This window comes from Sciurus vulgaris (assembly GCF_902686455.1).
Source record: "Sciurus vulgaris genome assembly, chromosome: 13".
In the NCBI taxonomy this organism is placed as follows: domain Eukaryota; kingdom Metazoa; phylum Chordata; class Mammalia; order Rodentia; family Sciuridae; genus Sciurus; species Sciurus vulgaris.
Genome location: NC_136474.1, coordinates 85,026,456 through 85,054,219, shown reverse-complemented (window position 1 = coordinate 85,054,219; position 27,764 = coordinate 85,026,456). Strand labels below are relative to the sequence as shown.

General features: G+C 42.7%; 1 protein-coding gene across 1 annotated transcript in view; it reads left to right on the top strand.

The window, feature by feature from the left end:
- Nucleotides 1-306: 306 nt before the first annotated feature.
- RNF152 (ring finger protein 152) overlaps nucleotides 307-27,764 on the top strand; it is a 102,030-nt gene continuing 74,572 nt past the window's right edge. Inside the window, exon 1 of the mRNA XM_079108425.1 lies at nucleotides 307-373. The gene's annotated coding sequence lies outside the window, so the exon portion shown is untranslated. The remainder of the gene's footprint in view (nucleotides 374-27,764) is intronic.

Genomic DNA, 27,764 nt, shown 5'->3' with positions numbered 1-27,764 from the left:
TGATTTATAGACATTATCCTATTGAACATAATCTCATTGCTGACATGCTCAATAAATGCTTTATAAATGATAGTTATTACTATTTTTCTTCCCCAAGCACAGTACGCTCTCCCTTCCATTAGCTTTTTCTCAGCTCGTAGATGTTTGAACAAGTATGAGAGAAATAAGTTCTGGCAAGCAATAACTTGCAACTGCAGCTGTTTCCGTTGTTTGGGGATAAAAGGAAACATCCTAAGTTCAGTCCACCACAGGGAGAAGCCCATTGGCTGTTGTGGGAACGCTCTGCCCGGCCTCATCTGCTTTCTTCCTTCCCCACAGCAGGATGGGGCTGCTGGAGACAGGAGGGTGTTTTCATGGGCTAGAGCCAAACCAGGTAGGTGTCATACATTTGCTATTACCAGATCACTGGGGAAGGGACTGGGAAAGGGAAGATTGAAAAAAGAAAAAAAGAGCTTTCATGAGAACAGGTCCCGGTCACGTAGCCGTAAGCAGACTTAGATGGGATGTGTATTGCTGAGATTTGAAGTGGGATGAGATCATCAAAACCCATGCAATTCAAGAAATGGTAATGGAAAGTTCTTGATAAATGACTTAGAATTTCATTAAAGCCTAGAGGAAACAGTTTGGGGACAAAAAAAAAAAAAAAAAAATATATATATATATATATATATATATAAATCACAAGAAAGAATTCTGCCACTTTCAGGTAAAAAGATGCCAATTTGTGATGATCTCACAGACCCATTGACTACGCATGCATCCTTCATGTATTAGTTATTTGTTACTATGAGGCAAATTACCACACAATGCAGCAGCTTTGTAACAACAAAAACAAGAAAAAACACAGCAACAATGACAAAAAAACCCTTGAACATCTGCTATTTGACCCAACCTCAGAGGGTCCTGGATCCAGGTGTCAAGTGAGGTTGAGGATTTGGGGTTGCCCTTAGACCAGCCAGGGCCACTGTCATCTGGGCTTGACTGGGCAGGAGGACTTGCTTTAAGATCACTAGCTCATTGCTCTGAGCTAGCTGCCTCAGTTCTTGTGGGCTTCCTGAGGGCTTCTCCTCAGGCTGCTGGAGAGTCTCACAGTGAGGAAGCCAGCTTTCATAAAAGAGGCTGATCCACGTGGTTACTTCTGACAAAGTACAACCCACATTCAAGGGAGGGAAATTAGTCTGTACCTCTGGTGGTAGAAGGAGCAAAGAATTCATGGACATATTTTTAAACAACTAAAGTAAGGACTACAGGAAAACTACTCTGTCACTTTGTGGCAAAAAGCTATTTTTGGTTATTTAACATGAAGGATTGTTCATTTACTGTCCCTAATTTAACCTGAGGCCATCTCCCTTTGCTTATGTAACAATAGCAAAGCAGGATCTCCTTGCCGGCAAGAGGTAACTAGGAAAGAGTAAGTGTGTCTGGCATTTAAAATAAATTGAGTTGGGTGCGATAGGGCATGCTTATAATCCTAGCTACTTGGGAAGCTGAGGCAGGAGGATTGCAATTTTCAAGGCCAGCCTGTGCAACTTGGTGAGATCATATATCAAAATAAAAATAAAAATACAAAGGGCTGGGATGTAGCTTAGTGGTACAGTGCTTGCCTAGCATGCACTGGCTAGTCCCTGGCTTTGATCCCCAGTGCTGCAGAAAAGAAAGCAATTGGGATTTCCCAGTGGACTTACAAAGCACAGCTCTAACAAAGCCTCAGGGGCCCCACAGACCTGCCTGGTCAGAGCCACAGCACCCCACTCTGTCTGCCTCGCTGCTCCTGAGTGCTGTTGTGGTTGACCCTGATTGTTTTCTGCTACTCTTGATCAGTGATAGTGCCTATTCTGTGCTTGCATGTACCTTCTGGGATCGGAAAATTGGAGAGAAGGCTTTACTACCCATGGAGCGTCATATTCAGAGCTAAGCCAAACATAATGAATTAAAGTTTTTTAAAAACTGATAAATAAGGATGGATGAGACCTGTGGCTGAGCTGAATGCAGAACTTTCCAAAAAGTCCAGGGTGGTTGAGCATGGAAAACGTGCTGCCATACCCCACAGACCTTACAATAGCCTGTAGACCGGGGCCCATTTCCAGCTGTCAACTTCTGCATCTTTTTGTTTGAGGGCTCCCACGGGAAGCTGAGCCTGATCTGCCACGGCATATCATGCTCCTCATGGAAACCCTCAACTAATAGCTGATGGGAGTAGGTAAGTCCCCAGCTCCCTCATCCCTCGGGGAGATAACTTGGAGGCACTGTGCTCTAGACCAGGTTCTCAGAGTTCCCAGAAGAACTGTGCTCCAGTTGCTTCTGGTAATGGCTGACAACACACTTCATTGGTGCTTCTCCCTCAATTCCCTGCTCCTAAACTAGTTTTCTTGAACCTCAAATAAACTGCTATATTTGAGCAGATCTTTGAGACAGGCTTTGCTCCTTAGGGAACCATAATCAGGACAGTAGATGACTTGACATCTGTCTTCAGCTTTAGGATGTATGCCTTGTAGAAGAATTATTTATTGTTCAAAGGGGAGACTTTGGATCATCAGATAATTGCTACTAGGGACTGGGTTTTAGTGTAGGATAAAGAAGAATTCTATAAATCTCAAGATGCCTAAAAATGGAATGTGCTGCCTTGGGAGGCAATAAACTCAATGTTTTGGAGGGTGGGATTTGCACCATGTATGTGTAATTGACACAGGGCCCACACTAAATGACTCCAATGTCAGATGTGGGTCCTTTAAGTTCCTAGCAATGCCTTTGCACGGTCAGACAGTTCTATAATTTGCAGATCCTTGAACCACAATTGATTAAGGCTATTGCCTGTTTTTACTCCAACTTAATTTATTCTGCGAATCTTTTGAAATACAATTTATCAGATTCTGGGGCTTGTGGGTGATACCTGTGTAACGGTGCTGGAAATGAATGCAACCTTGTGTGATGGTGTATGTTTTCACGCATCCGGACACATTGGCTTGATTTTAGCACATCTGACACATCTTGTCCTGACAGAGCATGGTGGTTCCAGTGAAACAGCATGCAGAAGTGCCACCCGTTCAGCACAGTAGCCTGAACAGACAAGGGACGAGAGCAAACACCAAGTTCCAGGGACAAACTCAGGCACTGAGAGTAATTGGATTACAAGACTATGTCGCTGTATACATGTAATAGCAATTATAAAAGTCTAATTTACTTTTTGGGGTTTTTGAATTTTAGATTTTTTTCATAATCATGAACTGATCCAAAGTTTAAATGATAGGAAGGAAGTCTCTTAGTGGAAACCCCAAACATAAACAAAAGGAAATGGTTACAGTATTTCTCACCTTTAAAAAATTCTTATAACCTGTTTAGGATTCTCACTAGAAATAAATATTCATTTTTGAATCTAATTTTGCATCTATAATTTGCATTTATAATGTGTTCTCTTCTTTCTTTTAAAAGGACCTTCATATAGGCATACCCCTCTCTCTCAGATTCTTTTTAACTCTGAGATTCTGAGTCACAAATTCTTCTTCTTCTAAGCTCTGCATGGTAACCATGTTCTTTATGTATCTTTATTTACCTCATTAAGAATATTTTGTAGGGGCCGGGGATATAGCTCAGTTGGTAGAGTGCTTGCCTTGCAAGCACAAGGCCCTGGGTTCAATCCCCAGCACTGCGAAAAAAAAAAAAAAAAAAAGAATATTTTGTAAATCAGATATAGCAGCTCACACCACTAGTCCCAATAATTTGGGAGGCTGAGGCAGGAGGATTGCAAGTTGGAGGCCAGTCAGGGCAATTTAGTAAGACTCTGGCACAAAATAAAAAATAAATAAAAAGGGGCTATAAAGGAGATGTAACTCAGTGGTAGAGCACCCCTGAGTTCTTGAGTCCTTGAATTAAATCACCTGTAATCCAAAAAAACCCACAAAAACCAACCATCCAAACAAACAACAAACAAAAAACTAATAGAACACAGCCACCCTTATTTCTGCACACATTATCTGTGGCTAGCTGCCTTCCAGTTCCAACTGTAGAGTGAGTGGGGATGACAGACTGAAAGGCTTGTAAAGCCTCAAATATTTACTCTCTGGCCTTCTATGGAAAATGTTTGCCGACCCCTAGCCTGGAGGAAATCTTTGGGCTGGGTAGGTAGGTCTCTGGGGGTTTGTAACAAGGTTATGTAAAGGGAGAAAATCCTTTTTCTATTAAAAAAAAAAAAAAAAAAAAAAAAGCAGGAATCTTAATTCCATGTGGAACTCAATGAGACTCCTTTTGCTCTAGTTAGAGGAATTTAAACAGTTTTAAACATTCAGCTGTGAAGCTTTGCTCTATCCAGGTCAGGCTGTGAGCCCTGACTGGAGAGGGGACAGAGCGAACAGAGTGAGGCTTTCCTGTTCGTGGAGAGCTCTTTCCCTGACTGCAGTTAAGGTGCAAGAGGCAGACCCTCGCCAGCCAGGCCCAGAGTCAAACGGCAAGCCCCATGCCCTCCAGCCAGACCACGCTACACCACTGCCCCTTCCCGAGCTGTGGGTTAACCCCTGAGCTCAGCTCGCCCACCCACCTTTCCAGCGTCAGCAGTGGACGCTCCTCCACCTGGTGCACGTATGCACATCTGTGCACAGCTGTGCGCTCTCCACCTGAGCCACACACAAGCTGGGCGTGGGCTGCACCAAGATCAGTGCGCTCTCCACGAAACTTCGTGTCTCTTGTTTCTTCGCCTTTGCTCTTTCCATGCCTCTCAATGTCCCTGAAACTGCATTCACTTGTCACAAAGATCTGGTGGGGAGAACAGTAACCCATGAGTCTTCTCTTCCTGGGGGCTCGTTGGGGAGCTGTGCCCCTATTTCAGGCTCCTGTTCATGAATGCTCGCTCGCCTCTGCCTTTGGGTGAGTGAGGGTGGAATCCAAAGGGTCCAATTAGGGGGCCTGGCACTTGGGCCTGCCGAACTGCCTTTTTTAAAACTTCAAGGAAAATCCTAAATTCACTGAAGAGCTGGAGTCTACAACTATAGGGAAGTTATATCCGACTCTTTTAAAAAATATGGTTTTATTAGTACATTACAGTTAAAAATAGTGGGGTCTCCTGTTTGACATAATCATACATGCAGGGAACACAGTTTGCTCTGTTTCAGTCCCAAGAACTTCTTTCCCTTTTTCGTCCCTCCCTGTTTCCCTTCCTCAACTCTACCTTTTATTTATTTATTTATTTGTTATTTATTTATTTATTTATTTAAACTGGTGCTCATAGGCACACATGCAGATGGCATCCCGTGACGTAGCACTATTTGTACGCAGCATAGTTTGGTCATTTTCCTGTCACAGCTCCTCCATTTCCTGGTCCCCCCACCTTCCCCTGATCTCCACTGATCTCCCTTCTATTTTGGAAGAACCACCCCCCACAAACATTTTTTTTCTTTCTTTTTTTTTTTTTAACCAAGCACTAAATAAAGTTGTTTTTTTTGTTTTTTTTTTTTTTTTTTTTTTTTTACCAGTAATTTTTGTTAGTGCATACTAATTATACAGAATCATGGGCTTATTGTGGCTGAGTCATATGTGCCTATAATGTAATTTGATCAAATTCACTTACTACAATATTGCTCTCCTTCTCCCCTCCCCTATTCTCTTCTTCTACCCTTATGGTCTCCCTTCTACATTCAGAATGTATTTTCTCCCCTTGTGTCAACATAGGAGAGACAATACACCCATACTTCATCTTTCTGAGTCTAGCTTATTTCATTTAACATGATGATGTTGAGTTTCATCCATCTTCCTGAAATGACATCATTTCCTTCTTCTTTATGGCTGAATAGTACTCCAGTGTGTAAATGTACCACATTTTCTCTGTTCATCTGTTGATGGACACATAGGCTGATTCATTATTTTAACTATTGTGCACTGTGCTGCAATAAGCATGGGTGTGCCTGTATTTCTAAAGTACGCTGGCTTTAATTCTTTTAGATGGATACTGAGGAGTGGTATAGCTGGAACATATAGTAGTTCTGGTTTTAGTTATTTGAGGAACCTCCATGCTGATTTCCATAGTGTCTGTACTAATTTACATTTCTTCTAACAGAGTAAGATTCCCTTTCCCCCTCCATCCTTGCCAGCGTTTATTATTTGTTTTCTTGATATTGCCATTCTGAAGGGGTGAGTGATCGTCAACCACAACTACACAGTAAACTTTTGCCAAAGTAAGTTGGCATTTTATTCTTTGAGTGGCCACGGAAGCCCTGAGTGTGGCTGGCATGTGAAGGTGGTCACTGTGCTCATGCATGATGGTGCACGCATGTAACCCCAGCTATTCAAGAAGCCAAGCAGGAGGATTGTAAGTTCAAGGCTGGCCTGAGAAAATTAGTTGGACCCTGTTTCAAAAAAAAAAAAAAAAAGGCCTTGGGCCATAGCTTAGTGGCAGAGTGCTTCCTAGCACTCAGTAAGGCCCTGGATTCTTCCCCCAGTACTGCAAAATAAATAAATTAATTAAAGAATGGCAGCGTGGCCACAGAGGAGTGGCTGGTAGGGAGGCAGGGGTTATGTTTGGATCGCTGCCTGATCCTTGTGTGGCCTATTAGATGGACACTGCTGTGTGTGGCTAGTCCTCTGAGAAATCCGTTGGCAGTCCTCATGTCCCTGTCTTCCAGCACAGGGCTGCCTTGCTGCTTGACTCTCCAGTGTGCAGGCCGACCCCAGAGGGAGCCAGCCTGAGCCGGTGTTAAAAGCGTGGGTTTTAAGGACACATTCTCAGATTCGATTCCCAGCTTCAGCATTTACTATTTTATTGGCTCTGCAAGAGTTCCTCGAAGCTCTTCCAAACCGCCATTTCCTTACCTTCCAGTGGGGAGAGGTGCCCATCCTTGTACTGTTAGGAGCAGTGGATGAGCTCAGGGGTGACACTAGATGGCAGGTGTTGAGTGAGGATGCCTTTGTGGTATGTTCCTGTGCTCACCTCCGAATCTTCGCTGGGGATTTACATCACTGAAGCTGCTTTAGAATGGAATGGATTTTGATGCCATTACGCATGAATGTCACTGCGTTAGTTTCCTAGGGCTGCTGTAATAAACGGCTGCAACTTGGGCGATTTAACAGAAAGTATTCTCTCACAATCCTGGAAGCTGAGAAGTCCAAAAGCAAGATGTTCACAGACCCGCACTCCCTCTGAAGTCCCTGGAGAAGAGTCCTTCCCTCTTCTGGTTTCTGGTGGCCGCCTGCAGTCTTGGCTGGCAGGGGCATGCCTCCTGTCTCGCTCATCTCGCACCCTTCATTCCTCTGTGTGTCTCTGTCCGAATTCCCTTCTGCTTATAAGAACATCAGTCATTGGGTTAGAGCCCACCCTCTGCAGTTTAACTGCATCTTAACTTGACTCCATCTGCAAAGACATTATTTCCAAATAAATAAATCACCTTCTAAGGTACATGGAGTTGGAACTGGAACATATCTTCTTGGGACACATAATTCAACTCACAATAGTGACCGTGAACATGGTTTTGGATGGTAACAGGGAGAAGGTTTTCTCCAGCAACGCGATCTAGACAAGTGTTTGAGAGTCTTGTGTCCTTTCCCTCGTCTGTACATCTGCAAACTGAGGAGGTTGAGTAAGATGCTTGCTCAGATTCCTCAGCCTACCATTGGATGGTTTTGTATCTCGAATTCCAGACCCACTGAACCCAAATTCACAGGGTTTTCCTGTGATTGAGCCTGACATCCCCCAGGAAGGCCCACATCTTGGCCTTCAGAGAGGGACTCAGCCAGGGCTCACTGGCACGCTCCCTGCCCTGCGTCCCAGGACAGCTTCCTGGCCACAGCCTGCACATGCTGGGCCTCTTTATCACATTAAAATTTGTTCGCTACTGCTTTCATTCCTAAACCACTGACATTAAAACTTGTCTTTACAAAACCTGCCTCCATTTGAGTAGATTGCTTTGGAGATCCAGCTCCATTTAGATCTCTGCTCTTGAACACTGTTAAGCAGAGGGTAAAAGAGAGAGATGGTTTTTCAAATTGGAAAGCCCATCAGGGCCTTTGGAAGTGTTTGCTTTCCTCCCAAGTCTTCAGGGCCCAACTCTTCCAGTGGGACCACAGATGTCCTTGTGGTTCATTGGCTAAAAATGGACCTAGAGATTTATGTCTCATGTGAGCTTGAAATAAGGGGGAAAATAGTTTAGTCTGGCCAATACTCCATAAAGTAAAATATTTGTTTTATACTTATAAAGCAATTGAACACATTTTATAGCCTGGTAGAACCCTTAGGATCTCCTTAGAGCTTTATTGTTAAATAACTTTCAAATCCCAAAGCTATTGGAGTCTTAGAAGTGTAGTTTTTATTAAGAATGATGTCATTACCTAGGAAATAACCACCAGAATCCCCTTCTTTGTAAGGATTATATTGAATACACCAGAAAAGTATAGATTCTTCCATATATATGCATTAAACAAGCTATACTTGTCAAATTGGTTATGCATATTTTGAAAAATAACCAAATCAAAGGACTTTGCTGTATAAATACTTCCAATATCTGTACTCTATATTACATATTCTAAGAACTATATTTTGCCTTTCTTTTAAAATTGTAAGTGTGACTTAATAGGATAATTGTCAAGATAGAAATCCAGAATTTGTGTTGAGTATAATAAAGTACTTTGGAATTCTGTAATGACTAAAACTCACAACTGTTTAAATTTCTTGATTTGTTAGAAAAGGGTTTGCAAAGGTAAAATTCAACATGGTTCCTATTAATTTAACACTGACTATGAATAGTATCATTAGTATTAGTATGAATTAGCATCATGTGAATTAATGAGATTTAAATATGAGTATAACTTTATTTTTAAAGACGTTATTTAAGCATATTCATTTCTCCCCCCTGTAGTTACATCCAAGATGTGTCAGATATCACCCTGAGGATCTTTATTTCAGCATCATAATTCTTCCCCCCAGGACTGGGGGTTGTTACCAAGGGTCACAGTATAGCTGAGCTACATCTCCAATCCTTGTTATTTTTATTTATTTATTTATTTTTAGACAAGTTCTTGCTAAGTCATGGAGGCTGGGCTGGAACTTCTGATCCTCCTGTCTCAACCTTCCAAGTAGCTTGGGACTCCATGTGTCTACCTCTAACTCGGGGACGAATTTTTTAAGACAAGCCTAGCTCTGACATCATCTGCGATGGGCTATTTTAATTCCAGGTCTGTGACTTGTTCCACAGCAATTTGCTTCCTCACAACATCTGGAAAGTGGAACAGTGTGAGATAAGAACTTGTACCTTGCACATAGACTTGAGTTCAAATGGTATTTCCACAGCTTGCTGGCATGTAACCTGGGCCTGCCTTAATTTCCCTCACCTCAGGTTTGTCATCTGTAAAATGGGCCCAACTTCAAAGGAGAGTGTATAGGATCGAAAGAAATAAAGCATGGGCAGTGTTTTTAAGGTACTGTGAAAACTTTAGTGGGATTGGCTAGTGGCAGGCCTGACTGTCCCTCCTCTGGCAGTGCCTAGCATTCATAACGAGCTTACAGGAAACATTTGTGGAACAAAATTGAAATCACTATTTTATGTGCTGGTGGTGTGTAGAGGTAGAAAAGAAATGAACCTCATTTTATCTTACTATGGGAGAGCTGATTTGGATGATACCATCTCCGAGAGCTTTTTATGCTTAATTCCTGATGAACCTACATGGTATAATAATGTGCATTTGGTTTTGGCTCCTGGTTATTGGGACAGAGCTCCTAAAACTCTCAGAATTTATCTTAATGGGGTGACTTTTGATCAGCCCCAAAAGAGTTTCAGGAGGTGGGGCCAGGGACCAGAGGATCCAACTCTATTAGAAGGTAGAAGCTTTCAGCCCCATCCTGGGGCCTCCAAGGAAGGGAGAGAAGGCAGAGATTGAGTTCAATCACCAGTTGACAATGATCTAATCAATCAGGCCTACATAATGAAACCTTTAAAAGCCCCGAGCAATGCAGGCTGCTGTGGCACACACTTATAATCCGCTACTCAGGAGGCCCAGTCAAAAGAATAGCAAATGTGAGGCGAGTGTGGGCAACTTAGCAAGACCCTGTCTCAAAATAGAGTAAAAAGAGCTGGGGAATGTAGTTTGGTGGTAGAGTATTTGCCTAACGGGCACGTGGCCCTGGGGTCAATCTACGTTACTGATTCTGAGTTGGTGAATTCACGCAGAGTGGGCAGCGCCACCCAAGGCCACGGGGACAGAGGCTGTGCTCAGGACCCTTCCAGACTTCATCCTGTGAACCTTTTCATCTGGCTGTTCATTTGCATCCTTTGTAATAAACTGTAATAGTAAGTGAAGCCTTTTCCTGGGTTCCGTGAGTCGTTGTACCACATTTTTAAACCTGAAAGCAGGGGTTCACGTGGGAAGCACCCCAGATTTGTGGCCAGGGTGGACAGAAGGGTGAGGAGCTTGGGCATCTCATTTGCACTGACATCTGAAGGGAGGCAGTCTTTCAGGGCTGAACACTTCAACCTGTGAAGGCTGATGGAGTTCTGTGCAGTTAGTGTCACGACTGAGTTGAGTGTCGGACACCCAGTTGGTTTTGGAGAATTAGACAATCTGAGAGCCTATTGTTCATTTCTTTGTGTGTGCATGTGAGTATGTGGTACTGGGATTGAAGTTCTCTACATCCCCAGCCCTTTTTATTTTTGAGACAAGGTCTTACTAAATTGCTGAGGCTGGCCTTGAACGTGTGATCCTCCTATGTCAGCCTCCTGAGTTTCTGGAATTACAGGCATGCATCACTGTGCCAGGTTATTGTGTTTGTTATTGTGTTTGTTTCTGGTAAGTTTTGCAACTTAGCGTATCTAGGCTGGTGCCAGGGAGGAGTGGCATGTTTCTTCCCAGGATCTCGACAGTGTGGGTGCAGTGACATTGGGGAAAGGGATGTCCTTCTCTAATTGCTGTTATCAGTGGACATTTCAGGGTGAGACTTTGGTGGCCTAGGTGAGCACTATAGGGCCAAGAGTCAAGAAAATAGGGAGGTTGATTACCATGGTCAAGGGCATCCTTGAACTGCCAAAGGGAAGCTCTGCATGAGAGGTGAGGTCATGTCCTACTTAATAGTACAGATTCTCAGTTGTGTTCAAAACACTTCCCAATCCAGACTGAAAATACACCCCACCACTGGATTTTCCCATTCACTGAATATCTTTTTTTTGAAGTAGGTGAGGTATAGCAAGCATATAAACAAACACATAAGTAAATATATTTCATCTTTGTTATAATATCATTAGGATTTATCTTCCAGTGAACTTCCAAGTCCTCAAGAAACATCGTCCACTCCTATGTTTCGTATTTTCAATTTTGAAATGTTTTCTCACAAACCATTTTCTTTCCTGTGCTGGACCTATGAAGAAAAATTAATTTCCTTGCCTCTTTTCGTGGCATCTGCTCAGGCCTGTTACGTTGGAAGCTAGAGGACACATGTTAGAACGCTCCATGAGAACTAAAAATGTTTTCCAGCTTGTAAATTGCTTTTTGTTTATTTAATTGTGTCTTTCACGGACTATATAGTCAGCATTTGCCTCTGGGGTCTTTTCTACATAACAATTCAAAAACCACTGACCTATAATCATATTAAAATTCCCATTTTCTTCCAGTTTACCCATAATAGAATCCTTTTCCAGAAGCCTTGTGACTAGATAATCTTGTACCTACAATACTAGGGCTTTATGGAGTCACCAGGGATTGTAAAATCAAATTGTGGGCCATATTATTATTGTAAATGCTGTCGTTATCATGCAATGACAAGACATTCCAAGTGTCATTAGTGAATCCAGCCATCTCCTGGTCAGCTGGTTTTCCTATGGTCAGGGCTGCTGAGCCTTCCAGCAGGTAGGAAGCAAAGTAGCTCATAGAGTAACTGCTTCCAGGCTCCTAGGAGATGAATGAATGAAGGGCCTCAGTGATTCAATCAAGAGCCCTTTCCACAGCAACCTGATGGGGGTGGGTGGGGGTTATATTCTTCAGCAGTTTATCCTGTCAAAAAGTAGGCTGAGCCTGGGACATCGTGAGGTGTTGGCTGAAATTTGTTTCTCCATGTAAACTTTGTCCTTATTCATCTTTGAGGTTAGTCCCTTGGCTTGTTTCCGAGTGGAAAACTGAACATGTTTGTTTAAAACAATAATGACGCTGTCTTCCTGGCTGATTATCCAAACAAGTTCTAAATGTCCTGTTAATGACAGTGTGATCTAAATTTCATTATTCAGTTTATGGGGAGTTGTTCTATGAGCAAAAAAAAAAGAAAAAAGGGGGAGACAAATTTAAAGCTGAAGTTACGTTACGCAGGGCGATTTGGTCAATCTCTGTGTGGCTTTTTAGACTTTTCAACAATAATTAGTGTTGATTTTTGCACAATTATTTAGATTACCATGTGATTAAGCCCATTTAGTCATTATGACTGCTAACAGGCTGGACCGCGCGGCAGTATATTAGTTTTGGCTGTGTTAGGACAAATGAGGTCGTGTTTTCAGGATGCGTAGCTAGCTTATTAAGTGGGATGATCTCAGTGGACACAAACAGGACATGGGGTTATTTATTTTCCCTTTGTGGCTTTGCTGGATCTCAGTTCCTGACCCAGGACAGCACCTGGGTCTCATTACTTGTGAGTGGCTTTCACTTATGAGGATACTCTTAACTTCCCGGAGTTAAAATGCTCCTCAGTCCCAGTCAGAACGGTCTCCATGCCGTGGGAAGGTGCTCCTTCCCAACTCCAGCCTCGCTGGAGCTCAGGAGACAGCAGAAAGGACAGTTCTTTATTTTCACTCTTGCCTTCTTGGCCCCCACCATCTCCTGAGGACACCCAGCCTCTGGGAACGGGTCTGACAGTGGCCTCTGCTTCCACCCAGAGTGGGAGGAAACTCTTGCGCTGCCACTGGACAACTTTCCCGTCGCTCTCTTCCTTAAATAAGCTGGAGGTGGGCTTCAGGCAGGGTCCTCTGATCACTCACAGAATTGGACTGCGCTCCAATCACATGCCAACAAGAAGAGTCTCATTGCTTGGCGAGGTGGTAGTGCACACCTACGATCCGGGAGACCGGAGAGACTGAGGCAGGAGGATTGCAAGTTTGAGGTCAATCTGGGCATTCTAGTGAGACCCTACCCAAAATAATTTTTTAAAAATTGAATTTAAATGAAAAAATTAAAATTCAAACTTTAGGCAGAACCCTTGCCTAGTATGCATGAGGCCCCGGGTTCAATTCCTTTACTGTAAATGAATGAATAAAGAAAGAAAGAAAAAGACCTCATTATTCATCTTTTTTTTTTGGTACTAGGAAGTGAACCCAGGGGCACTGAAACCACTGAGTCACATCCCCAGTCCCTGTCCCTTTAAAAATTTTTTTTTTTTAAATTTGAGACAGGGTCTCACTAAATTGCTTAGGGCCTCACTAAGTTTGGAAGCTGGCTTTGAACTTTTGATCCTCCTGCCTCCACCTCCTGGGTGTGTACCACTGCACCCAGCTCATTAAACATCTTTTAACAAATACATGCACCATGGCACAGGTAGGTATCCTCTAATGTAGAAACTGCATTCCCATGATCAGAAAGCTCTTCAGAGATGACCTATATTCCTAGAAGGTCTTTAGTTTACCAGGTGAGAAGAGACTATGGAAAGGAAGTAGGAGAGAGCAGCCTACAGTGAGTTTCCAGCACTGCTGTTCTCACTCGGGGCCACAGGATCTGTGTCTGCCTGGTGCACGTGGTGAGATGGCACTGGTGTCCACATGGACACAGGTGGTTCCCGTTTGGCAGAGACAGAATCCGGGCATCTGCCTCCTCTCCACTCACCGTCTTCGGAAAGTGTGGCATCCGTAATGTGGAGAGCAGTCCTGAGCTTTGTGCTGTCTCTGTTAATTTGTTTATATTTTCATTTAACTACTCTGATGAGAACATTAAATCAATGTGGATGATTTTTGAAAAATGTAATATAGAAAATTCAATTATTTCATGTCTGGAAGGGTTTGAAGATTAAAGTGCTGTGTAAAATGGGTATTTATTATTAAATTAAATACACACTTCTCCATGCAATTAAATTGTCAAGAGTTTGTTTAACTCCTCAAAACACATTTTCTGTCATTTTTGTTCCGTCTTCTCCTAATTCCTCTAGGCGGAATTAGAACCTGCTGTCTTCTCTTACTCCTCTAGTTTTTTCCTTATACCTTTATTTGAGCTAGATTCAGTTTGATTTGATTAACTTTCAAATAACATTTATAAATTGTAAACTCTGCACTAGGTACCGTGCTTGGCTCTGCGGAACACAAGGTCCAATAGTACCCTCTCCCAAGCATCTGGAATATGTGCACGTGGCTCCTCCAGGGCACATTAACTTTAATGCAGTTAGTTCCCTGGGGAGAACAGCATTGGGAGGGGCGAGTGGGAGGGAATGCCTATCATTGCTCCAGGGACCGAGGCACGTACAGCACAATGACTGTGGTTACCCTGAATTAGTTGTAAAAACTTACAGCAGAACTACACCCTTTCCTTTTAGTAAGGTTTCAAATCTCAGAAAGAAAAAAAAAAATTCAAGTCTTTGAGAAAGTGTCCTTCTCCCAAGGAAGATGCACAACAGAAAACTGGGGTAGCAAAATTTCCCTTTCACCAGTTCCGCCCTTGAACTTGGTGAGCACGGCTCTGCCAGCTGGAGCCATCTCTGGGGTTTTCTTCACTTGCTCGGAACTCTGCCTTGTTGACTGAGAAGCGGATCCTGAATATGACCAGGTGGTGTTCGGTGGTGGTGGGAAGCTAAGAGATGGCATTTATGATCACACAGTCATTGCTAACAGAGTTAGAGGATGGAGATTTTGACCTGTGCCTTTGGGAGTGTTCCCAGAGATTTTAATGGGGAAAGACATGAAACAAACTAAACTAAGTGTCCCCACTCCCCAAATGTACATTTTAAGGTGAAGATACAGAAAGGTGAGATGATAGAAACCATTTGCCTTTGGAAAAATGCAGGATGGGGGTCATCCACATTAGATATGCTTATTACTGACACTTTGGATTCTGAAGAGAATGAAACTTCTTCCTGTTTACTTATCTATAAATACATTTCATAACCTGTTAAACTCGCCTCAGAAACGGGAACACTTTTTAAGTCATTTTGGTAAGACAGCAAGTTTGATATAAACTGGGGTTAATAGTGTGTAAAAGACCAATAAAAAAATGATGAAAGAGAGACAAAAGAAAGTGAAGGGAAAGAATCCAAAACGAAGGGAGTATCTTCCATTTTTTTTAACATACTCTAGAACAAATTATAGAGGATTTGTGGATTTTCATTCATTGGGAAATTTTTAAGAAAATCTATGTGCAGAAAACTGGTTCTGGAACCTTCTTTTTTTGTTTTATTATTATTTTGTTTCATTGTACACAAATGGGGTACAACTTTCATTTTTCTGGTTGGACATGAAGTAGAGTCACACTGTTTGTGTTATCATACATGTACATAGGGTAATGATGTTTGTCTCATTCTATTATCTTTCCTTTCCCCCGCCCTCTCCCCACCCTTATTTTTCTCTACACAATCCATCCTTCCTCATTCTTTCCTTCCCCCACCCCCATTATGTATCATCATCCACTTATCAGAGAAATCATTTGGCCTTTGGTTTTTTGGGATTGGCTTCTTTCACTTAGCATGATATTCTGGAACCTTCTTTGGGGAAATAATGCTTTCATTTTTTTTTCAGTTTATTTTATTGTTATTGCTCTAGTACACTTTACTGTTTTGGGTTTCCATGTTGGAAATTTACCTCTCTCAGAAAATGACCAGATTATGAGACTTCCCAGCATTGAGTTGAACGTGGTGCCGGAGCTGTGTGAGCAAGGGTGCCATGCTCCCTGGTGTCCCTCTGTGGCAGGCATCCTGTACTTTGCCACTTCTAAAGTTGCATTATGGTTATTTCTGTTGTTTTTCTGCATATAAGTTTTCAGACATAATCTACTTATTTTTTTCCTTGAATATAAAGCTCTTGAATTTGCTTGCCAATCCCTAACCTTATTTGGGGATTTTTACCTCAATTATTTTCTTCCTTCTCTTTATTGTAGTTATTTTAGGGTCTTTTTATAGCTTCTAGAGTCAAATGATTAGTTTTTCTTTTTCCAATCTTTCTTGAATTACAGTGAAAACTTTTAAAACTTTGAATTGGTACTGGGTTCAATTTTGGCCAAATTCTTAACTTTTAATAAGCATGGTTCTAATTTTTGCTTTTTAAATATACTTATTTTGATTTTTGTAGGATTGTATGATACATTCATATCCATATAAATGTGTGTCTCTCTTTCTCTCTCCACACATTATATATATGCATTCATCAGAGAGATGTATATTCTTTTTTCATTTTGTTTTTAGTTGTCAATGGACCTGTATTTTATTTATTTATATGTGGTGCTGAGAATCAAACCCAGCGCTTCACACATGCTAGGACAGTGCTGTCAATGAGCTACAGTCCCAGCCCAGAGAGGTATATTTCTCTCTCCATCTGTATCATTCATCCATATACATATATTTATAAAGATTCATTAGATTTGTCAAATAGTCCTAGACTTTGCTCTGAACTCTGTAGTTTTTCTCCTTTTCAGTATACAAACACTCAGGTCTCCACTGGCCTCTGAAGCTCATCTCTCTCCGCTGGTACTTTCCTGAGATAGTCCTGGCTCTCACCCACCCTGCACAGTCGGTATGCAGAAGTGGCAGCTATGCTTACCAGCTCCAGGACCTGCTCCTGACTCCTTATTTTCTTAAAATTCAAAACTTTAAACATTCACCAAGGCTCCATTCTGAGGTGGTGGCAGAGGTGATTCTGAAGAGATTCAAGGTCTGCAGGAGTTGCACGGGGGTCGGGTTGCAAAGTTCACAGCAAGGTTCTTGGAGTTTGCCTGGAGAGGAGTTTCATCCCATGGCTGCTGGGGCTGAGTGGAGAGAAGCAGCAGGTACTGGGTCTCACAGCCGAGGCTTCATCACTCCTCCTTCTTAGGCCCTTTGGCCAGGAGGATACGAGTGTGAAGAGGAAAGGATGCCCTAACAGGCTTGAGCAAGACCAGTGCGTGAGGCCAGGAGGTGGAGTCTGTCCACAAAGCTACCCCAAACTTCTGTCTCTCTAGCTGGACTGGTTGGATTCCAGAGAAGGATATCAAGAGGTTTGTGCAGCTGTCTTGCATTCAGAGTGAGGGGTTCCTATTTCCTTGGGGGGGAGGTCCTAGTTCCTCTTCATCTACTCTAGGTCTCCTACTTAAACAAATGATTTTTTAAAAATATTGGGGATCAAACTCAGGGCCTCACACATGCTAGGCAAGTGCACTACCACTGCCCAGCCCTTTTAATTTTTTATTTTGAGCTAGGGTCTCACTAGGTTGCCCAGGTTGGCTTCAAAATTGCAATCCTCCTTTCTCAGCCTCCAGAGTAGCTGGAATCACAGGTGTTTGCCACCATGCCCAGCTCAGGTGATTCGTAATCTAGTGCTATAGACAGCATCCTTGTGTGACTCAAAATATATTAAACTGCTAGATAAAATCCAAAGAGCTTTCTAATTTATAATTAGCAAACACAATGTCTATATATATATCCTTTATTTATCCTGCCTTCCTGAAGCAGAGATGGGTCATTATAAAATATTGTTGCTAAAGTAGGCTTTCCTTCTGTAAAACACACCCCAACCTCTGAACTTCCCTCTGGAGTCCAAGGCTCTTCCCTACCTGGGCTTCTTGCCCTTCTTTATCAAGTCTATCGGGGGCAGCCTCCACTCTTGCTGTACCTACCTGACTTTTGTTGGACTCTAAATCACATTACAATGTATTTGCACTCCTTTCTCTGACATGACCTTGAAGCCTGTCTACATCTACATCTGATAAACTTCTTCTCAATCTGCAAGACCAAGCTCCATTGACCTCTTTTGAATGACAATGACAATCACTAATCTCAAACTAATGTTTAGCAAGTAAAAACAAGTAAATCCAGAGGAACTGTGCTTTTGGAAAATGCCAGAGCTCAGGGAAATCAGTAGGATGTCCTGTCCACATCTTTCCATAATGGATTTCAGTCTTTCTGTATTGTGGTCAAGATGGTCACTGGTGTGGTCAAGATGATCACTGGCCACAGTGAGATGGCTCCTTCCAGGCCAACAAGTCTGTGATCTCATAAGAGAGACTTCTTTTCTGTTGACTCTATGTAAAGTCTCCAAGGAATAGGGCACACTGGCCCTGCTTGTGATGTGCCCATTCTTGAGTCAATTACTATGGTCAGAGAGACACAGCAACCCAGGCATATGCCCCATTCAGTGGACTCTTCTCCACCCAAATAATAATAAAAGAGGAGCTTAGCCAGGCACCATGTCACAGGAGGCTGACACAAGAGGATCACAAGTTTGAGGTCAGCCTGGATGACTTAGTGAGATTTGGGGAAGTAGTTTATTGATACAGTGCTTGCTAGCATGCCTGAAGCCCTGGATCTGATCCCCAGTACCAGATAAACAATAATAGCAAAAAGCAACAACAAACCACTTGCTGTGAGCTTTGCAACACAACCCCAGCACCACTACCACCCCAGCCACTTCATCTCCCCAAGTTCACCTTCCCGTTCACCCTCTCTTAACTGACCACATTAAATCTCAAAGATGTCCCTGTGATCATAGACCTCACCAAGGTGATTTTTACCATGGACCACTAATGGATGCAGTTGTGGGGATCCACGAGGGAAACAATCTGATGGAACCTTTCCAAGGACAAATTTAGTGCCACTGAACGGAAGTCCATGGGGCAATCAGAGGCAGCACTGTCCATGTCTGCCTTTAGAGTCACCATCTCCCAGCCTCCACCAAAGAATGCACGTTTGTCAACACACACCCACACTGGACTGTTTTTGTCCACACTGAGAGCGACAATTTTCCCTTTATTTTAATCCTGAATGCAGCTGTGCCCAGGTGTACACATATCCATTCTGGACTGGTGAGATAAGATTATAGAGAAGGTTAGTCCCTCAGGCTAAGGACCTTGTCACCGCTTTGGCATCTCTGCAATTCCCTGTCAAGTCATCAGTTCTGCCTGCCATTGTCTTCTGCCTTCAGGGGCTGCCTTACGACCAGGCTCTGCTGCACCCAGAGGTGCTCAACCTGGGTGCAAATTAGAATCCAAGTTCATCCAGCCCGGGTAGAGAAGAAGCCTCCCTGTGCTGACCTGACCTGGCTGTGCCTCTGGATTACTCCCACCTGGGAAATCATTCTCACTTTCTGAGGATCAATTTGCAATCCTATAAACTGTGATACTTCCTGAGCAGGATTATTGAAGGAGCAAATGAAACAGTGGTGTGAAAAGGCACGATAAATGGGAAGAAGTAAGTGCTTGCATTGTGATTATCACAGTCTTCCTGCTATCAGTCCAATTTTGGTCCTAATCACCTTTGTGGGGACAGGGGCAGTGGGTGGGGATGGCTTTCCAGCTGTGCTCCTTTGTTCAGTGTCTCTACTTCCAAATCATCTTCTACCACAGGGCCCATTCAGCTTTTCTGAATCACCCTTTTGTTCAAATCTGTCCAGCTTTTCATTTCTACCTACCTCCTCAAATCAAAACCTTAACTACTTTTCTAACCTTGCTTTCTATTTCCTGTATATAGTTCCTTTCTTTGTTTTCTGTTGCTGTAATAAACTACCTGAGACTGCATGAAGAAAAGAGGTTTATTTGGGCTCACAGTCCCAGAGGCTGGAAAATCCAAGACTAGGCAACTGCATCTGATGAGCTATGTGCTGCTTCAACTCATGCCTGTGAATGAATTAACTCCTGAATGAATTAACCCAGTTTTCTGAGAGGGACATTAATTCCTCTTAGTGACCTAATCACCTCTTTAGGGCCCTGCTTCCCAACACTGTTACACTGTGGACCAAATTTCAAATTTCATGGATTCTGGAGGGAACAAATCATACCCAAGCCATAGCAGACCATATGCATCCAGCTGCCACCCAGCTAGCCAATAACATTTTGAGTTCCTATTATATGATCGTCATGCTAGAGCTGTGGGGGAAAGCAAAGATGAACCAGAGACAGGAACTAAGAAACTGTCTATCTAGAAGTTCGTAGAAATGATTCGTTGTAATTAAATGTAATCCCTGAAGTCATCTTCAATTTTCCCATCTCTCTGCCTCTGTACTCATCAATACAAAACTGTGCATGATGCACCTTGGTCCTCCAGTATTCTTGAACAAACTTGAATAGATGAAATGCTATTACTAAATGATAGAATGACTTTCCAGGTTTTTGAGGATCATGACAGTTGGCAGAGCTGGCTTTGTGGATATGTGACCTAGATGGCCACATATCCTGCACATAGGAGGGTCCAACATTGGGTTTAATGCTCCGCTGTTACCATCTTGAAATTCTTTGGAGCTTTGGGGCAGGGGCCCCACATTTCCACTTTGTATTGGACAAAATGATAGTAAAAATATTTGACTATTCATTGATTTGATTTTTGCTTTATTATTTTAAAAAGGATTTAAGGCAGAATAAAAAGGGATATAAAACTTAAAAGTAGCTTTTAAAAAAATTTTCAGTTGTAGATGAACATGATATCTTTATTTTTTTATGTGGTGCTGAGACTCAAACCCAGTGCCTCACACATACAAGCACTCTACCACTGAACCACAACCTCAGCCCTAAAAGTAGCTTTTTAATGAGGCAAAGGAAACATTAGGTAGGGAAGTTAAGGTGGAGCTGGGACTGAGTTTACTGCATAAGAAAGAATGTCAGACTGTCCAGTTTATGTGCTAGAAATTGCCCATCAATGTGACTTTAGGATTTCCAGAAAACATGGTGAGAAGAAAGGAATGATCAGGTATAGGAGGTACATTACCTGTGATCAGTGGCTAAGGAGAAAGCACAAATGTCTCTGATAGGACACCAGAAGGAAATTTCTCTCCTGGATCTTCATAACTGAGACATGCTAAAAAGTTCTTTAGGGATATTACTGGCAATATATACCGTGGACTCAGCAATGAGCGTCACAAGGCCAGTTCTTTTAATGTTCCTCATGCCAGGGGCAACACATAATTCAGTAAAATCAATGAGCACGGATTTGCACATGGGAGGGGCTCCATGCATAGGAGCAAGTGCCTGAGTGGGAGAGTGAACAAATATGGCGGCAGGGATAATGTGAATCAGACAGGTGTCCAGCTCTGGGTCTTACTTATTTCAGAGATAGGTTTTAGAATACTTTGAAGAATGGATAACTCCATATTATTTAGAGAATTCTCCAAAAGAAATGCTGTTTCTGTTTGTGCATGAAAGGACACTGTTGAGTAAAAAGTCACCCCATAGGATGGGAGAAAATATTTGCAAATCACGTATCAGATAAGATGAAAATCCAGAACGTACAAAGAATGGCTAAAACTCAGTAAGAACACAAACCAACAGCAAATGACTCACTTCAGAAATGGGAAAAAGGTCTTGAACAGATATTCTCCCCCCACAAAAAATATTACAAATGGCCAATTCACACATGAAGAGAAGCTCAACTTCACCAATTATTAGAGAAAAGCAAATCGAAACCACAGTGAGATACCACTTCATACCCATTGGGGTAGCTATGAAAACAAACAAAAAACAAACAAACAAACAAAAAAACCCCACAACAGGATGTGGAGAAATGGGAATTCATACACTGGGAGTGGGAACCTAAAATGGTATGGCTGCTACAGGCGACAGGGTGGCGGTTCCTCAAAAATTGAAAAACAGAATTCCCATATGATCCTGATCCACATCTGGGTATATACCACAAAGAACTAAAAGCAGGGACTTGAGCAGATAACTTGTGCATGCATGTTTAAAGCAGCCTTACTCATAATAGACCAAAGATGGAAACAGTCCAAATGTCCATCAATAGATGAATGTATTAAAGGAATATATTAGTGGGATATTACTCAACCTTAAAATGGAAAGAAATTGTCACATGCTACAACATAGATGACCCTGAAAACACCAGACTAAATCAAATGAGCCAGATACAAAAGGACAATAATTGTCTGATTCTCCTTATTTGAGGTCTTTACACAAGGCAAATTCACAGATGAAGTAGAGGGTGGTTGCCAGGAGCTGGAGAGGGGGCAGGAGTTATTTTTTACTGGGTAGAGTTCAGTATGGGGGGGTGAAAAGTCGTAAGATGATACTGGTCATAATTGCACAATAATATGGATGTATTTATTGAAAGTTGAACTGTACACTTAAAGATGGTCAAAATGGTAAATTTTATGTATATTTCACTCAATTTAAAATTGAAACAAAAAAATACTGTTTCTCTCTGTGGGGCCTTTGAAAGCCTATATGGTAGTAAGTTTGAGGTTACTAGTTTCTAATAATCTGGTATCACATCTCTCACTGTGGAAATTCAAAGCATACTTGTAAAAGGGCCATATTGAGATGATTTCAACTGCAATAGCAGAAAGCAACACAAAATGGCTTTAAAAATAGGAGATTTATCATCGCATAAAATAAGAAACAGGAGGAAAAGTACTATCAGGGTTAGTCCACCTGGGCAGAGTGAGGTCACCAGCCCTGGCTCTTCTCCCTCCTCCCTGTTAGTGCTCCTCTCACGGAAACCCCCCTCATTGCTGCAAGATGGTTGCTACCGTCCTGACAGCACATGCAGATGAGGTAAAATCCAGTAGCAGGAAAGGAGCCACTGCTTTGTGCAACTCTTTTTGATGGTGAAGATGCCTTTTCTAGAAACCTTCCAGCCAACTCCCTCTCATTATCCAGAACTGGGTCACATTTCCATACCTACCAACCAGTGGTGAGAGAAATGGTATTACCATAAGTGACTGTAGGCCTAGTTGGGATGGTCCAGGGCATTTGGGATGGGGTGGGTGCAGGAACAAAGAAAAGATTCGCCATGTGGAAGAATAATAAAATAGAGGACCAGTGGATCATAGTCAAGCCCTGAATATTATTGAATGTATGATGTCCTGCACAACTTACATAAATATCTTTTGAGCCTCAACTTCTACAACTGTGAACTGAGGGTACCAATACCTCCCTGAATGGGTAGCTGGGAGGATCAAGTTAGATAATGTTTACAAAACACTGAGTATAGTGATTTATAGACATTATCCTATTGAACATAATCTCATTGCTGACATGCTCAATAAATGCTTTATAAATGATAGTTATTACTATTTTTCTTCCCCAAAATGTGTGAATGCACCATTGGCTGGTTACCTTCTTAGCTTACCCAGTCACTCAGGTAAATACACAATGAGTGAACAGCACTGAGACGGTGAACTGCCATGAGTTGTGGAATCCAACTGGAGTGAACAAGAGTCCTAGGAGGTATTAGTTTGCTACTGTAACAAAGCACCCCAGACTGGGTGCTGGAACAAGAAGTTCACTGTCTCACACTCCTGGAGGGTAGAAGCCTGAAACCAAGGTATTGGGGGGGTTGCTCCTTCTGAGGGTTGTGAAGGAAGGCTGTATTCCAGGTCTTTCTCCCTGGCTTCTCGATGGTCGTCTGTCCCGTGTGTCTTACTATCATCTCCCCTTTGTACTTACCTGTGCCCAAATTTTCCCCTTCTTGGGTCATTTTGGATTAGGGTCTACTCTAATTTTAACTTAGCTCTGTAAAGACCCTAACTCCCAAATACAATCACATTTTCAGATTACTGGGGGTTAAGATTTATACATGTAATTTTGGGGGAATACCATTCAACCCATAGCATGGAGGAGGACCCCTGGGATAGCATTAATACTGGGAAGTCCACATTCCTGTAAGGCTGAGAGTGAGAATTCTCATGCTCATCATAATTCTTTATCCTTCCCATGCTAACTTTCCTCCCCACTCTCTTTATTTTAAATGGATTTGGAAATAATATTAAATTTCACTCTGGCTGATGTGGAGTAACAGGGTTGTTACAACTTAAAGATAACTAATTTGTTATAACTTAAAGATAATTCTCTGAGAAGGGCTGTAGGAAGCAGGACCCTGGATGGGACAAGAAGAAAGTTCTGACTGGTCGTTTCAAATGAACATTTATTAAGCCCTGACTGTGTGCAGAGCATGAGCACTTCATTCTGCATGATTCTGTGGGGTTGGGGTGGGTGAGTGAATAAACTCCAGTTCCAGTCTTTGGGGATCTACTGGCGTGTAACGTGCCAACTGCTAACTACTGTGTAAAGCAGAACACAGTGAAAACTGCAAGGTCAACCAATGGGTCATAAGTGGGCGGAGAAGGGGAAAAGGAATCTAGGTGAAAAAGCTGAGTGAGTTTTGATGGGTGACATCAATTAAGAAGCCCTTGGAAGCTCTGGAAGTACTGGATCTTTGAGACTTGACAATTATAAATGCAGTTTATGTAGCTGCATAAAGAAAGGTACAAAGACACTTTGAGGATAAGGAAGAGCAGATTCACTTGAAATCCTGGGGGAGATTTAGGGTCTTGTTATGAACTACAATGTTGACTTTAGAAGTCACATGCTGACTCTCAGCTAAAATAGGAATGACTTGGAAGAGACTGAGCTGCATTTTGGGCCAAAACAAGTATCCTGGGTGCTATGGTCTCTGGGAGAAGTGTAGCCATTAAGGGGAAGTGCTTTGCAGTGGGCAGATTTTTCCCCAAGTCCAAGTTCACCATTTACTGGTCACAACACATTGGGAAAAGTGCTTAAGTTCATAGGCATCAGTCTCCTCATCTGTAAAGTGGGAATGATCATATTGCTTTTAGGGTTCCTGCAAGCACATATAGAAACACTGCAGGTAATGGTTAGCAACACAGTTTGATACACAGCCTCAATAAATATTCACTAATAAAAGAGAAATTATTGATTTTGCACATGGTTGATACCCTGAAGTTCTCTTGTCCTGTAACAGAATAATTCATGTCCTTAAAAACAATCAAATATTTAGACACACCAAGCAGCAGCAAACTTGAAGGAATTCTGAAGAGTCAGAGAAAGGTTGAGAGGCGAGTAAGGGGTCTATACTCCGTTCCCACTGGGAAAGGAGGAAACTAAGAGTGGATGAAAGTCACTGAGGCAAGAAAAGGGAGACAGCATGTGGAGAATGCTGTTAGGCACTGCCCTGCCCCACCTCTACAAGGGTCTGACCGGCTAGGCCTTGTTCCCAGGTTGCCCCTTCCCTTCCTGACCACTAGAGGGCGCGCCATCTAGATCTCCTCACTGGTGCCACAGAAACAGATGGTTGCCTTGAGTTTGAATGATGAGGGCAGGCGGGTAGCTGAGGACAGAGACAATGAGGAGAAGGAACTGGGGGAGCCAGGTCTGGACCTGGCGCAGGTACTGGGTGCAGGCCAGGGAGGAGTACAGAAGACAAGACCTGCAGGGACCGCAGCCAGGGACAGGCTCGCCAGGCAAGGTGTTAGACTGGTGGTGCTTTTGTTCCCTGCCTCCTGTCTCAAGTAGGACCGTTCCACTTTCTGGCAGCTGCAGCAGCAGGTTTAATGGACAGATGGGGAAGGAACTGTGTGGATGCCAGCAACCTGGAGGCTGATGGGAAGTGGGACAGTAGGAAACCAGTGGGCGAATAGAAGGTAGGGTACCCCGGCCAAGAAGGAGACCAGGACAGACGGTAGAGGTGGGGATCAAAGGGTGACGGGGAGCCTCCCATTCCAGCCCTTCCCTGGTGGATCCCATGTGTTCACTCCAATCCAACAGGCAGTGCGAACCTTGTTGACACTGATCGTATGAGGGATGGGATTGAGTTTATGATGATTCCCCTGCCATATTTCCCACACAGACACCAGCAATTAACTGGTGAAAATGAGAATCATACTGAGCCCCAAACAGGATGAACATGATAAGAAGATAGCTGATGCCTGCTACTGTGGAGGGGCCCAGAGGACCTGGGCATCACAGTCTAAACTGACATTCAGGCAGGGCACCACAATGACCATACTGATTGTTTATGGTCAGCCTCCAAAACGATGGGCGGATCTTTGAGTTTAGTCACATAATTCTGGCCAGTTGCTTTGGAGTGAAGGTAAGGGCTAGGACGTAGCTCAGTGGTAAAGCACTCAGCATGCACAAGGCCCTGGGATCAAACCCCAGTATTGCAGAAAAGAAAAAAAAAAAAAAAAAAAAAAAAAAAAAAAAAAGAGGCAAAAGAATAGAGATGCTTTGTTCAATGGATCAGTACTTTCAGAAAAGCAATCCTGGATATAGTTTCTATCAAAATCCTTTGGGGTTTCCAAAATACTTCAGTGTTTTGTTCCAGATGAGATTTTGCTGTCCTTAGATAGCACAGGGTTCTAAATAGGTAAGAGACCATATGCCAGGCCTAGTGCTTCTCTCACTTGGAGCACCTTACCAGAACAATGAGTCTATTGGGACTGGTTGATGCAGAGTCCCCAAATAAAAACCAGTTTTGAAATATGTACTATCTTTAGCAGTAATTATTAGTAAAATTATCTTAGACTGTATGCTTTAAGACTTTAGACTTCTTTCAATTTAAGGTGGCTAATATCACATGAGTGAAAAGTAAATTTGTAGATTAATATGGTTTAAAAACCTATTAGGAAGGATGATGATGTGTGTGGTTAAAGATGCCTCTTCATCTTTTCATTGACAGTCTGCAAAGCTGTCTAAACATGGGGTCCCACTTTAATCTTTTTAAACAACTTTATTGATGTATAATTTACATACCATAAAAACCACTTGTTTAAATGTAGAATTCACAGATTTTTAGTACAGTCATTGGGTTGTGCAGCTATTGACATAATTCAGTTTTGAGGTACAATTTCAACATGTAAAATTCAAACCTGTTGAACAGAAAACTTACCCTCAGTTTTGGGCTGGATCTGGATCTGTCAGGGTATGAAGCACTAAACAGGGTTGCTTGTTTTCTTGTCCCAGTTCCCTTCCCTCTTCCTTCTTGCCTCCCCTCCCCTTTCTCTCCTTAAGTGTGTTGGGTGCTGAGGATACAAGTTGAAAGATGACCCCTGTCCTCACATATCAGGAAGACGGTCACAAAAGCTATGGAAGAGAGCATCGCATTCTTTTGTGAAAGTGTCATCCCTGACAGAAGAGCTGCTCTGGGCATTATGGGATCACATTTATCTTTGCCCCACCCCGGGTTCCCAGAGATTTAAGAGCTCAGCTCAATAAACATTTATTGGGCATCTGTGCTCCATGCCGTGGGTACAAAGATGAATAAGCACTCACCTGCCTGATGTAAGCAGCTTTGCTTCCACCTCAGGTGACTCGCTCTTCATCAATTATGGGTCTCGCTGACCTTGTGACCCAGTTTCAGTATCTCGACCTTTGCCCGTGGCCAAGGGCAGACCTCTTCTTGTACCCTCTCCGGTAATGGAATAGTCTCTCCCTATTTCCTGGCACTGTGTGCTCTCTCTAGTCCTTCAGTTCTCAGGTCCAAAGGTGCCTTGTTCAGCTGCCCTCTCTGGCCACCCATTTAAAATTCCCCTCAACCCACACTTGATCACCTCTTTACGTGCTTTATTTTTATTCCTTAACTTTTTTACTCTCCAACATACAACTTATTTTAATTACTTATGTTGTGTATTGTCTGCTTCTTCCATTAGAACATGCATTCTGTGAATGCAGGGATTTGGGTGTTTGCTTCTGTCCTGGCCCTCCTGGTACATGGTCAATACTCAATATCTGTTGTATGAATTCATGCATATTTGGCTGGGGCCCCCTCCTCATAACCCTGGTTGTCCCAGACCTGGGACATTGCTTTGATTCTCTCCCCCACATGGAGGTAGTGTGTGGGTCTCGAGGGTGATGGCAGATTCTCCAGCCACACTGCTTGCCAGCCGGCAGCTCTAAACACTGCCTGGTTCTAGCTG